A 12,831-nucleotide genomic window follows, 5' to 3' on the forward strand; every position below is an offset into this window, starting at 1 on the left:
TAGAATGCCATAATGGGCTAGAACTTTGAAAAATAGGAATTGCAGAACCATAGTTTGGCTGCTGAGTAAGCAGTTGCTAACTGAGCAAAAAGGCACTTTTAAAGTGTTGATTTTATGATATAAAATCAGCCCCAGCACAACATCCCTCCAGTGGTGGTTGCTGATGTCTACCTAGTGCTTATCTTTAGATTGTGAGCCCTTTTGGGAAAGGGAACAATCTTATGTATTATTATTATTTATTTATATATAAGTTTGGGGCAGTTGGAAGAGATCTGGAGTTGTGACTTTTCCCCTTAGCTAAGCAGGATCTGCCCTGGTTGCATATGAAAGGGAGACTATAAATGTGAACACTGTAAGAGATTCCCTTTAGGGGATGGAGCCATTCTGGGAAGAGCATCTAGGTTCCAAGTTCCCTCCCTGGCATCTCCAAGAGAGGGCTGAGAGAGATTCCTGCCTGCAACCTTGGAGAAGCCACTGCCAGTCTGTGTAGACGATACTGAGTGAGTTGGACCTATGGTCTGACTCAGTATATGCCAGCTTCCTATGTTCTTAAATCAAATCAGATCAGATCAAATCAATAAATAAAAATATAAACTGCTTTGAGAATGGTTGAAAAGCAGTATACAAATATCCATAAGCCCAATTCAGATATTATGCTGTATGAGTGTACTCATATATGCGTGAATGACTATACCTGTGTTCATTTTAAAAGCCTTTGTTGAATGTGGGGCTGCTATTCCAGTGGTGGTGGGGAATAGAAGTAGTAACACTGGCAGATCCGCAGGCTGTTCCAGGGGAAGGGTAGTCAGAAATTTAATAGCCGTCTCCCCTTCCGGCTGTCCTGCCAGCTCTGTGACCTCAGGGAGCACTGCCAACAACCCACATAGCCTTAACTTGCTCCTCTGCAATTCCAGGTCAGTCCAAAATAAACTTGAGCTCATCCATGATTTGATTATTGATAAAGGGACTGACCTGGTGTGTATCACCAAGACTTGGCTGGGGGAGGCTGGTGGCCCAGTCTGGTCCCAGCTTCTTCCTCCAGGGTATTCTCTAGAGGAGCAGGTGAGGGAACGTGGGTGGGGAGGTGGAGTGGCTGTGGTCTATAAGGATAACATCTCCCTTTCCAGGGTCCCTGTCGGGGTATCCGACCATATTGAATGTGTGTACTTGAATTTGGGGACAAGGGATAGATTGGGACTTCTGTTGGTGTACCGAACACCCCGCTGCCCAGCGGAATCCCTTACTGAGCTCACGGACTTGGTCTCAGAACACACATTGGAGTCTCCCAGACTTTTGGTGATGGGGGACTTCAATGTTCATTTCGAGACCAATTTGTCCGGGGCAGCTCAAGAGTTCATAGCAGCCATGACAACTATGGGCCTATCCGAAGTGGTCTCCAGACTGATGCACATTGCAGGTCACATGCTTGATTTGGTCTTTTACTCTGATCAGGGTGGTGTTCCGTTGGTGGGGACTCCTGTGATTCCCCCATTTTCATGACGGACCACCATCTGGTTAAGGTTAGGCTTACAACCACTTTCCATCTCTGCAGGGGCAAGGGGCCTGTTAGAATGGTCTGCCCGAAAAGGTTATTGGATCCAATAGGATTCCAAGAAGCCTTGGAGGGATTTAATGTTGGCTTTGCAGGTGATCCTGTTGATGCCCCCGTGCAAAATTGGAATAACATGCTCACCAGGGCAGTAGACATAATTGCTCCTAAGTGTCCCCTCCGACCTGCTTCAACACTGGTCGCTTGGTATTCGGAAGATCTACGGTGGCTGAAGTGGCAAGGTAGGCAACTGGAGCACAAGTGGAGAAAGACTCAACACGAATCTGACAGATTACAACATAGAGGTCTAATAACTGCCTCCTTAAGACAAGGAGGCATCCTGCCCTCCCTCAAAGAAACATTTATGATTTCTACCAGGCCTCCTCCCTGCTAGACAGAACAAGCCATGTTGGACAAGGGTCAAGAGAACAAGTGGTAGGCCTCACATTTCGAGCAGCTTGTCCACATCCTCAAGAGTCACAAAGTGAAATTGATCCAGTCGAACCACATAAGAGGAGTTGCTGGACACCTCCAGTTCAGACATCAAATTAATTGTGGAGTCTCCATCTAAGTCAGCCCGAATCCAAGAGATTTTGTCTGCAAAAAATTATTTAAACACATCACAGTGGATAACTGATGACTCCAAATTCTTATTCAAGGAAGGGGGACACATACTAGCCCCCTCACAACCCTGAACTCCACTGGACGTGAAATCACACATGCAATACAGGCATTGGACCCACGGTTCCGTGTTACATCCAAAGGTGGCCAATGTATGAATGTGCCTATAGTCATAGTCATAACTGTAGTTGGCACAGAATTTCCAAGTTCAAGTTAGGTATGTCCCAGGGCATACAGCATGCAAATGTGATCTTCAGTGCACTTCACCAACGATTCAGGGGAAATTTTGTTGTTGTTTAAAAAAACAAAACAAAAAAAACCACATCGTCACTGGGTCCAGGCTCTGCTTGCATCAGGGAAGGGAACTGAAGGAGTCACAGTCCAGCAGCAGGCACCTCTTCATGGACACAGCAGAAACTCATCTTGCAGCAACACAGTCACCAGTGCTCCAGCTGCCATCACAAGAGCTGCATCCACCTGGCTTTCCACCACAACTCTCAAGTGGCCATGCAAGAATCATGTTCATGTATCCAGAAAAGAAAGCATGCCTATGCAAAATGTCTATGAACCAATTTGGAATCTCAAAATGATTTCTGCCCCAAGTCTTCTTCAACAGTGCTAAGCTACAGTACAAATAGGATTGCGCATTTTGTATTTTTTCTGTTTCGATTTGTACCAAATCTGAATCAACCCCATTGTCCGAAATTAAGCCTTCCGAATCACCCCAGTTTTGTTTTGTATCCAAATTAATTCAGATTTTAAAATGGGTCACATGGTCAAAAGAGTGGGTGGGGGTTATAGTGCCCAATGAGTGGAAGCTACCACAAAAATTTCAAAGGAATTGGGCAAACTGCTGATTTTTGGTGAATTTTTGAAGTTTGCATGTCTTTCAGATTTTCCCCATAGGGTATGATGGAGATTCCAGGAAAAGTATAGCTTCACGCGGGGGGGGGGGGGGGGGGGGATGAATTTGGCAAAGGGCTGATTTTTAAAGAATTAATGAAGTTATGTGTCTTTCAGAATTTCCTCGTAAGGTATAATAGAAGTTTCTGCAGTCCCATAACTCCACTTGAAGGCACTGGGGTGGCCCAGAGCAAGTGGCGGTGTAGTGCACATAGGGTGTCAACCAGCCACATGGGTTGCCAACCCATGAAGTACAGGGTTTTGTTCTAGAGGTGTTCTGAGAATAGATATTCTAGTAGCATATGAGAGTGGATTCATGGTTTTTCATTAAAAATCTCATTTGCTACCAGAATCTAAACACAACAACACCTCAGAAACAACAAAGCCCAGTACCCCAATGGGTTAGCAATCCAGGGGCATGGTTGGCACCCTCTGTGCACTACACCACTACTCGCTTCGGGCCATCCCAATGTCCCCCCAGGTGGAGTTATGGGGCTGCTGAAACCTCCATTATTCCCTATGGGGGGAAATCTTAAAGACACGTAAACCTCAAAAATTCATAAGAAACCAGCCCTTTGCCCTATTTGGAATCTGGGTGCACCACCCTTGGGGCACTGCCACCCAACCCACTGTTTTGCCCCTGAAGCCCCACATAAACAAGTTGAAAGAGTGAAGAGAATGATGAACGACGACACTTAATTTTTTGGCACAGTTATTTGAGAATTTTGCAGCAGGTGGGAACCTGTCCCTGTGGCAATAGCACAGCAGCACAACCCATTTGTGGATTCAAGCAGTCTTTCAATAAAAACACTTCCTCCCCATGGAACAGTGACCACAGGTCATTTGAGAGAGCAAGATAGACCAATGAACTGCCTTGGTACAATGGAACAGCTTCAAATATTCATTTAACTGAAGTGGAGTGAGCCGTAGCCCGAACAAATCAGCCTACTGTTCAGAATTGTTGAGATTTATCATCACTGCATTTAGGAAAGTGCAAAACCATGGATCATGGTTACAAGAAAGAGAGAAGCAACTAAGATTCCTGGGGATGTCAATAGATTGACAGGGGTATTTCCCACCCCCCTCCTTTTGTCGTCTGTAGTCCCATGTGGATGACCTGTCCTTGCAATATCAAAGGTTGTGAACCACTGGCTAATAATCATGGCCAACCAAATTACATTGTGGCCTAAATTAGATTAGACTGCTCAACTTGGGCAAAAAAACTTAGATGCTACTATAACACATAAAAATCAGAAGAGAAACAAAATAGCTCTTCAAGAGACTCCTGAACAAGTCAAGAGCTTCTTTCTAAACCTTTGGAAAGAAAAACCTGTGTAATTTCAGAACTTTCCTAACTAGCTTCTCGAAAAGCTTCTCCACACAATTTATACCATGACTTTTAGCAAGAGCTTTGGAATTGCATTGAGCTCCCAAAGATATTTGGGTATTTCTGTCTCAAAATGCTGTATTCAAATCCCTTTGCAAGGTCATTTTGTATTTCAATCACACTGAATACAACACATACTTAACTAAACCATTCAACAGCTTTTTGCATATCTTATCTTCTGCTAATCACTCAGTGCCTCAGCTGGAGTGGAGAGAGTCAGAGAAGTCAATTTGAATTGCAGTGCTTTTCCGAAGAACAAAGCATTCTGTCCGAAACACAGTCATTTTGATTTGGAAACAAAAATCTCTGTTTTCTAATTCTTGATTTCATTTTGGTTACAAAACCTCCAAAATTGCCATTTTTGGGTACAAAGTGTTTTGTACCCAAATCAAAATGCACAAGCCTAGCTACAAAGTCTATTCTGAGCTGAGCTGAGCAGAATTACCAATGAGGTCAGGGCACTGGGACCTGATCCCATCCCCATGGTGGTACAGTAGCAGCCAGCCCAGCAACCAATGCTTTCTGTGCTGGTAGCTGACTTTCCACCTCACCTTGTGAGGCATCAGTGCTATGTAGGATACTTGCACTAAACTGCCAAGGACAGAGCTGTAGGCAAATGATTTACCTGCCTTGCAACCACCTGTTGAAAAAACTCTTCTTTTTCAATTGCTTGTTGGGCATTTATCTTTGAGTATGCCAATTTTCATCACTGTCATGTGATGTTGTGTTGAAGACCTCTCTTATGACTGCTTCACACATTTTGCACACAGATTAATAGGAGGGATAATTATTTGCCACCATGGTACAAAAGTCTGAATCATTCCATTAATTTAAAAAATGTCAGTTACTCACAATACAGTGGCTCCATTTAACTGCAATAGGACCTAGAGGGAATTTATTTGTTACATTTTTATCCTGCCTTTCCAGAGGGTTCAGTACATGTTTCTCCCCCACCACATTTTATCCTCACACAACCCTGGGAGATAGGTTACACTGAGAGAAGGTGACTGATGCAAGATCACCCAGTAGGAGCTTTATGGCTTAGTAGGGATTTGAACTCAGAACTCACTGTTCCTAAACAGCAACCACTACATCAAGTTTACTCTCTGTCTGTATAGACAGACATAAGTGGTTCCAAAAGATATTTTTGTCCAGGACTGAGCTCTAAAAACCTGGTTCTGCAGGACTTCAAGCAGAACTGGAGTGGAATGGCTATTCTATTGGCTAATGCCTGTACAACCAACAACATATCACTCCACCCCCAAATCCTAGAACAACTTTGTAACTCTTTTCATGGTTTTTTTTTTGTTGTTGTTAGTTGTCAAATCAATGCACGTCTGTATGGCTTATGTGCCTTTATAAAAGAAAGTGTGTGTGTTGAGGTGGAGAACCTAATAGCATACAAGAGTAGAGAAAACTGAACACTAAGAAGCATTTGACTTGCTGGTGTATATATATATTTTCAAGGGAAGTTGCAAAGCTGAGTTCATATCACAACTGAAAATAATCTGCTGTGGTTATTCTAGATTTGGTTGGTTGGTTGGTTTCTCCAAGGCATCCAGAAAAGTTTCCACAAAATATTTTTGTGCAGACTGGATCTTGGTCATGGGCTCACTTCACAGGTGTTAAACATTTTGGTGATAACTTTGACTGAAATACAGGTAGACCTCGTTATCCGTGGGGGTTCCATTCCCACCAATTTCTATGGACAACAAAACAGCAGATAACAAGAACTTATGTCAATTGCAATTGTGGGGGTTAGGTTTCTGGAGAACCCCCCCCCAAAAAAAGCAGAAATAACATACTACGCCATGCTTGGCAGGTCTCCATCTGTCAAGTAATGCCCCTGCAAATCCCCAATTGTGCCGATTTTCTGAGGAAAATTATGGATTTTAAATATCTATATATCTATATATATGAAAGAGCCACAAAATGGCACTGATCAGCAAAATGGTGGCTGGAAATGACCTCGGAGGTCATTTCCGGCCACCTAGGAATCACAGATTGCCGAATTGTAACGCTTTTTAAACCCTCATATACTGTGGCCAGGTGCACATGGCCTGACCATGGATACACAAAAGCACGGGTGCCAGGTCCACCTGTATTGTGCCTCTAACAGCTGTTTGACACACATTTACAAAGGAAGCTCTTCATACTACTCTAAACTGTGTCAAAGGCACAGAAGCTTTCCTGGAAAAAAGTTGTTTTCATGATCATACATTCCTGGGTAGGAGCAGATTAGCCAGGAATCTGTGGTCATCTGGGGCACTGGGAATCCTCCCAACCCAGCAGTTCTGAACCTGAGTAGCCCTGATCTGCTACCCAAGTTAAATGTGGACACAAAGAGAGCTGTCCTGACTTTTTCTTTGTGTCGTCTGCAGCGCCAGTGTGTTTTTAACTGTTTACAAAAGAGTCATGTGGAAAGTGGGCCAGAGAGAGGAGAGCTGTTGCAGTCCTGAGGGCTGCCTCTCCACTACTACTGCAATGTGGTATAGGTGGAGGCCCCAACTCCAAATTTCAACAATGGAAAACAGCACTTCAGCGTTCATGTGGATGTGCAAACTGGCAAAATGTGCAAAATGCCTAAGGAGACTCCAGTTATCTGGGAGGCACAGGGTAAGAGTGTGCCTTGCCTTCCCTCCAGCCCAGCCCCATATTGGTCATGGGAACAAGTCCAAAAGCTTGTTCATGAGAACAAGCTCAAAAGCTGGCAAGATTGATCCCTTACTGTATTCAGAAAAGATTCTGCTGGCACCTTTTTATTTAGTGGGGCTTCTGTGCCTTTGGCAGCAGCCCAGCATACTGAAATTCATCAGAAAAGCTTCTTCCACCATTGCATCTTGATGCTGGGAAAACTGCACCTGCCTCTTGTCTACCTGTCATACAACTGCTAAAGGCAGAGGAGCCCTTGGGGGGGGGGGGGATGTCAGTTTTTATCATGGTTGGTTGTGGATATAAGTTGGAAATGGAGACTCCCAAGGTTTAGAATCCAAATTGAAACAAATAAACTCAATCTATTTTTTAATTTATATTTTTTAGAAATGTGTATTTAAACCAGTCTCTTGATGTGGCTGTCTCCTTTGAGCATTTACGACTGGCAGCCCAGTATTTCAGCAGGAGAGAGCTTGGTTACTAAGAATTCTAATGCTAACAATTCAGCATTTAACAACCTCTGGATCAGTAAGCTGTGCATCTCCAGAGCCTGCTGTGCCCTGCCAGGATGCCATCCTGTATCATTAGCTGGAATGTTCCATTTTCAGTGCCCCCAAAGGTCACTTTTCTTGCAAGTTCCTTATTGCTCTGTAGAAGGAGAGGCATTCATCCCCTGTAAGGTGTACTGGTGAGAGGACTTTCCTTACCCACACGCCCATGTTTCCTTCTCAGAGTGAGTCCTTGAAGCTGGCAGGTGAAAGCAGTCAGTTCTGCTATACTGCTAATGAGTGGGGCTGCTCCTTCCCAATTCCTTGATTCACTGTAGGCTGAAAAGTCCCCCACCCCCTGTGGCTATTTAAAACACTGTTAATCTTTCCAAGGTGTCCTTAATTGGTGTAGCTCACCCATCTGGCTTAGTGGAGGAAGGGGGAAAGATACAAAGGTCTCTCTCTCTTTTTCAAAGTTACATATTTAAAATTTAGATCTCAATTAATAAGATATTTTTCATCCCTGGAAGGTCAAGTCTTCTGATTGTTCCTCCAACAAGCAATTGGCTCATACTGGAGTGGCATCCTACTGGCATCTCATTTTTGGTGTCCTTAAGGGGGGGGGGTGTACAGAGACAAAGCAGGGTCATTTCTTGTATGCAGGTTCATTCATAGGGAGAAGACCCTGATGTGTCATTGTATTCCATCCATCCCGCCCTCATAAATCACTTTATCTGACTATGCTAAAGCATTCTCTCACAACATCACAAATCATACAGTGAATCAGCAAATGCAGAAAGGAAACAGAGTGATCTGATGCTATGCAGTGGCAATGCACAAATGAGTAGCCCTTGAGGATGCACCTGTCCAGTAGTGTGGACATTAGTTTGCTTCTGAAATCCTCCTGATAGTTTCCACTTAGCCAGCTAATACGGAAAGTTTAGTACTTTAGTATTCAGTTGACATTTCAACTACCACGTGATATCTTATCACTATCAATAATCTGATACTTTATTAGCACTAGGTAATTGGTTCCTGTTGATTGATAGTATTAGTCAGCCATCCAGCCATTGGTCAATTGCTGATTAATAATATCAGTTACTGCAGCCGAAGCTGAATTAACCCTTGACAGGGAGTGTAGCTATAATTGAACAAGGTGGGGCAAGTGCCCCTCAGTCCGAGAGGTGGGCTGCTGGCGGGGTGGCAGTTCACTCTTTGCTCTCCCCTTCCCACCTGCCTCACTGTCACACTGCCAGCTCCTAATCAGAGGAATCATTTGGCTTCAAGCTTAGGGATAAATTGTATTTGTTTGTTTATCATATTTATATACCACCTGATATATGCATCTCTAAGCAGTGTACATAATTTAAAACACACCAAATATAAAACAGAGTAAAAACAGTTAAAACAATTTCACAGTCTAAAATGTTCTCATGATTACATGAGATAAAAACAAATTAAAGTTTAGAATTAAGTTGATACGTTGGTGATGCTGTGTATATATTAACTTCTTCTATCAAGACATCTTTATTATGCAAAGATAAAATATAAAATATCACCCACTAGATGTTACAGGTTAAAAACAAAACCAGTTTCAATGTCAATACATCATCCTCAGTTGCTTATACAAACCAAAATGTCTCAGCAGTTCTTCAATTCCTTTCTCACGAGGTAAGCAGTAGGCGGGGAAGCGAAAAGTAGGAGGACAACATAACAGCTGCCACAAGGAATGATTAATTCCAGGAAGAGAAAAGGGAGAACAACATAACAGCTACAACAAGGAACCATTGCATTAACTCAATTCTATCATTTGAAGACTAATCAATTTCATAGCCAAAACCATCTCCTCCTTAACATTAATATCCAGTTTTAATTTCTCTATATACATTGTGTCCTTTATTTTATGCTTCTGCAGATGTCTTTCCACAGCCAATACAATTATCTTAGTTCCCAAAACTCTTCCAGCATGCCTCCTTCATATCTATAGACCATGGCTGAGTATGGCTCCCACTATATCACATATCCGACAAATGCTCACTATATCTATCTCTTAATGGTCTCCCCATTTCATCTATGTAGAAAGAGGAGCATTCCAGACACTCTATCTTATAAATCAATCACTTTATACTATACCAACCCTCTCTCCTTTCACAAATAGCACAATTTTTAAACTCACATTTATCATATAATTGAGAGTTAACCAATTGTTGTTTCAACATTATTGGTGCACTACACACTACATTAGCTTAACTCCATTTCACTACAAATGTTTCTGGGTCTGCCAGATAAATGTATTAGTAACAAATGGAATTTTCAACACTGGCAATCCTTTTGTGAATTTCACCTTTAATGTAGGGAGTGTATATCCATTAGCCCTTTTCAATCTTTCAACCTTTTCTTTTGATTCCTTTCTATATCTTACTATAGAAACCCCCACTGCCTTCTGTATCGTATTCCTCACTGTCTGTTATTTATTTCTGGATGAACCAAATTACTCTTTAATAAAATATCATTTTTGGTTGGTTTTCTATACCATCTTGTTTCTAACTGACCCCCTTTTACCCTTATTTTGGCATCCAAAAATTGTAGCCAACCCTCTTCATTAGGCTTTTCTCTGGTTAATCTTATACTTCCCCTATTGAGTTCTTCATATTTATCATCAGCCTGTTTCTCAGAATGTTTAATAATTAATACATCATCAATATATCCCTTATATTGTTGGATATGTGATATAATGGGAGCCTTATCCGTGGTATATGCATTTAGGAGGGGCATGCTGGACAAGTGGTGGGAATTAAGATAATTGTAGTGGCAGTGGAAAGAAATTTGCAGAAGCGTAAAAGGAGGCAACATAAACAGAGAAATTAAAATCAGAAATTAATGTTAAGGAGGAGGTGGTTTCGGCTATGAAACTGATTAGTCTCTGAATGGTAGAAACTGAGTTAATGGTTCCTTGTTGCAGCTGTTATGTTGTTTCCCCTTTTCTCTTCCTGAAGTTAATTGTTCCTTGTTGCAGCTGTTATGATGTCCTCCCCCTTTTCTCTTCCCCACCTACTGCTTATCTCATGAGAAGGCAATTGAAGAACTGCAGAGACATTTGGTTTGTATAAGCAACTGAGGATGATGCATTGACATTGAAACTGGTTTTGTTGTTAACTTGTAACATCTATGGATGGCATTTTATCTTTGTGTAATAAAGATATCTTGGTGGAAGAATTGTTTAGAGTTTAAAATTAATTCCAGTTAAAAGCCTGAGAATATAGGTATGTGCCTTCCTAAAAGCAAACAGAAAAGGAGATACTCTTATTTTGATAGGGAGCATATTCCAAAGCCCAAGGGCAGCCACAGAGAAGACCTAGTCCTGAGTCACCACCAAATGAGCCAGCAGCAACCATTGACAGAATTCTCCAGATGATCTTAGTAGGTGACAGGGTTCATGGCAGAGAAGGCGCTCTCCTAAGTACCCTTATTTTGAATCCTGCAATAATAATAATAATAATAATAATAATAATTATTATTATTATTCAATTTCTATGCCGCCCTTCCAAAAATGGCTCAGAGCAGTTTACACAGAGAAATAACAAATAAATAAGATGGATCCCTGTCCCCAAAGGGCTCACAATTTTAAAAGAAACATAAGATAGACACCAGCAACAGTCACTGGAGGTACTGTGCTGGGGGTGGATAGGGCCAGTTATTCTCCCCCTGCTATATAAAGAGCATCACCATGTTAAAAGGTGCCTCTTTGCCAAGTTAGCAGGGTACTTGTTAAAAAGAATGGGTAAAATCATAATACTCTTTTCTCTGCCCTCATTCCCATATACTTTTGCAAATGGGTTCCATTTAACCCTAAATCCTGGGGCAAAATCTGTCCCATGGAAAACTTTGACAGGTATGTGTGTGAGGATGAGAGAGTGATGGAGCATGTGAATGGGTGAAAAAGAAAGATTGAAGCATTATCAATATTGTATGAATATATGAGTTGACTGTAGTCAGTGAATACGTTAAAAAATGCTTCTGAGCTAGGGGAATGGGTATGCACAAATGTGTCTGCGTACATGGGGAGTTTGTTATATTATTTGCATAGGAGGAAGAGAAGGGCACATGAGAATGTTTTGTATTTCACCATGTCCTTATAGTTCTTCTGCAGCAAATGGGGAGGGCAGAGTGGTTCATCTTTACTTTTTGTCCCAGGGTCCACTCCAATCTTGCTATGCCCATCTCAACCTCTTGCTTCCTTTTTGATACCGGGTGTAGGTTACAGCTTTGTACATGTGCTCTGGAAAATTAGGACCTAGCTGAGAACATTCTCAAAGCAGCTAGGGAGGTGCACAAAACTGGCATGGCCTGTTTGGCTTAAATTCAAACCAGCTTCGAACCTGGGTGGGTAGGTTTGGTTTTGCTTGACACCCCCCCCCCATCCCATCCAGTTCGGTTCGAATTTGAACACAATTCAGACTGGTTCCAAAAGGGTCTACATAGGGTATAATGGAGACTCGAACTGGCCCATTATTCCCTATGCAGAGTACCCAGGGGAACAAAACTGGGGTGGGTGGTAGGCACTCAGGGGTGCCAACCACCCACTGAACCCTAAAGCAATTGGACACTCCTGCAATTTTAATGATTTTTTGAAGACTTTTCCAATTTTTGCATTTCTCCCATAGGCAATAATGGGGATTTGAGGCAGCTCCATCCCCCCCTTCAGGGGGTGCCTGGACATTAGGGGTGTGCACAGAACCATCTGGCCCAGTTCGGTTCGAGGCCCCCAGTGAACCCCAGTTCAGTCTGGCCCCCAGCAAACCCCGTGCTCGGTCCAGTCCCAGACCAGTCCGTGAACTTTTTTTAAAAAAAATTTAAATGAAAAGTAAGTACCTGTAGCCCCTTTGTGGGGCTTGTTGTAGTCGCCGGGGAAGGGGTCCGTGAGGGTTCCCTCCCCCCCACCAGCCTCCCTCATCACCACCGTGGCTGGTTTAATGTAGCCTTTTTGGCCCTTTTGGGCCTCCATAAAGGCAAGTGGCCACCATTTTGGCTGCCACTGCACATGCGCAAATGCCCTCTGTGAGGCCGTAGGCCATGCCCGGCCTCACAGAGGGCATTTGTGCATGCGTGGTGGCGCATTCAATACATAGAATCCACACTCAATAAGGGGGTGGTTCGAACAAAACCAAAACCGAACCACCCCCTCCTGGTTCGGACCTGGTTCGGATCCGAACTGAACTGGGCAAACCGGT

The sequence above is a fragment of the Hemicordylus capensis genome, chromosome 3, assembly GCF_027244095.1.
Source record: "Hemicordylus capensis ecotype Gifberg chromosome 3, rHemCap1.1.pri, whole genome shotgun sequence".
NCBI lineage: Eukaryota > Metazoa > Chordata > Lepidosauria > Squamata > Cordylidae > Hemicordylus > Hemicordylus capensis.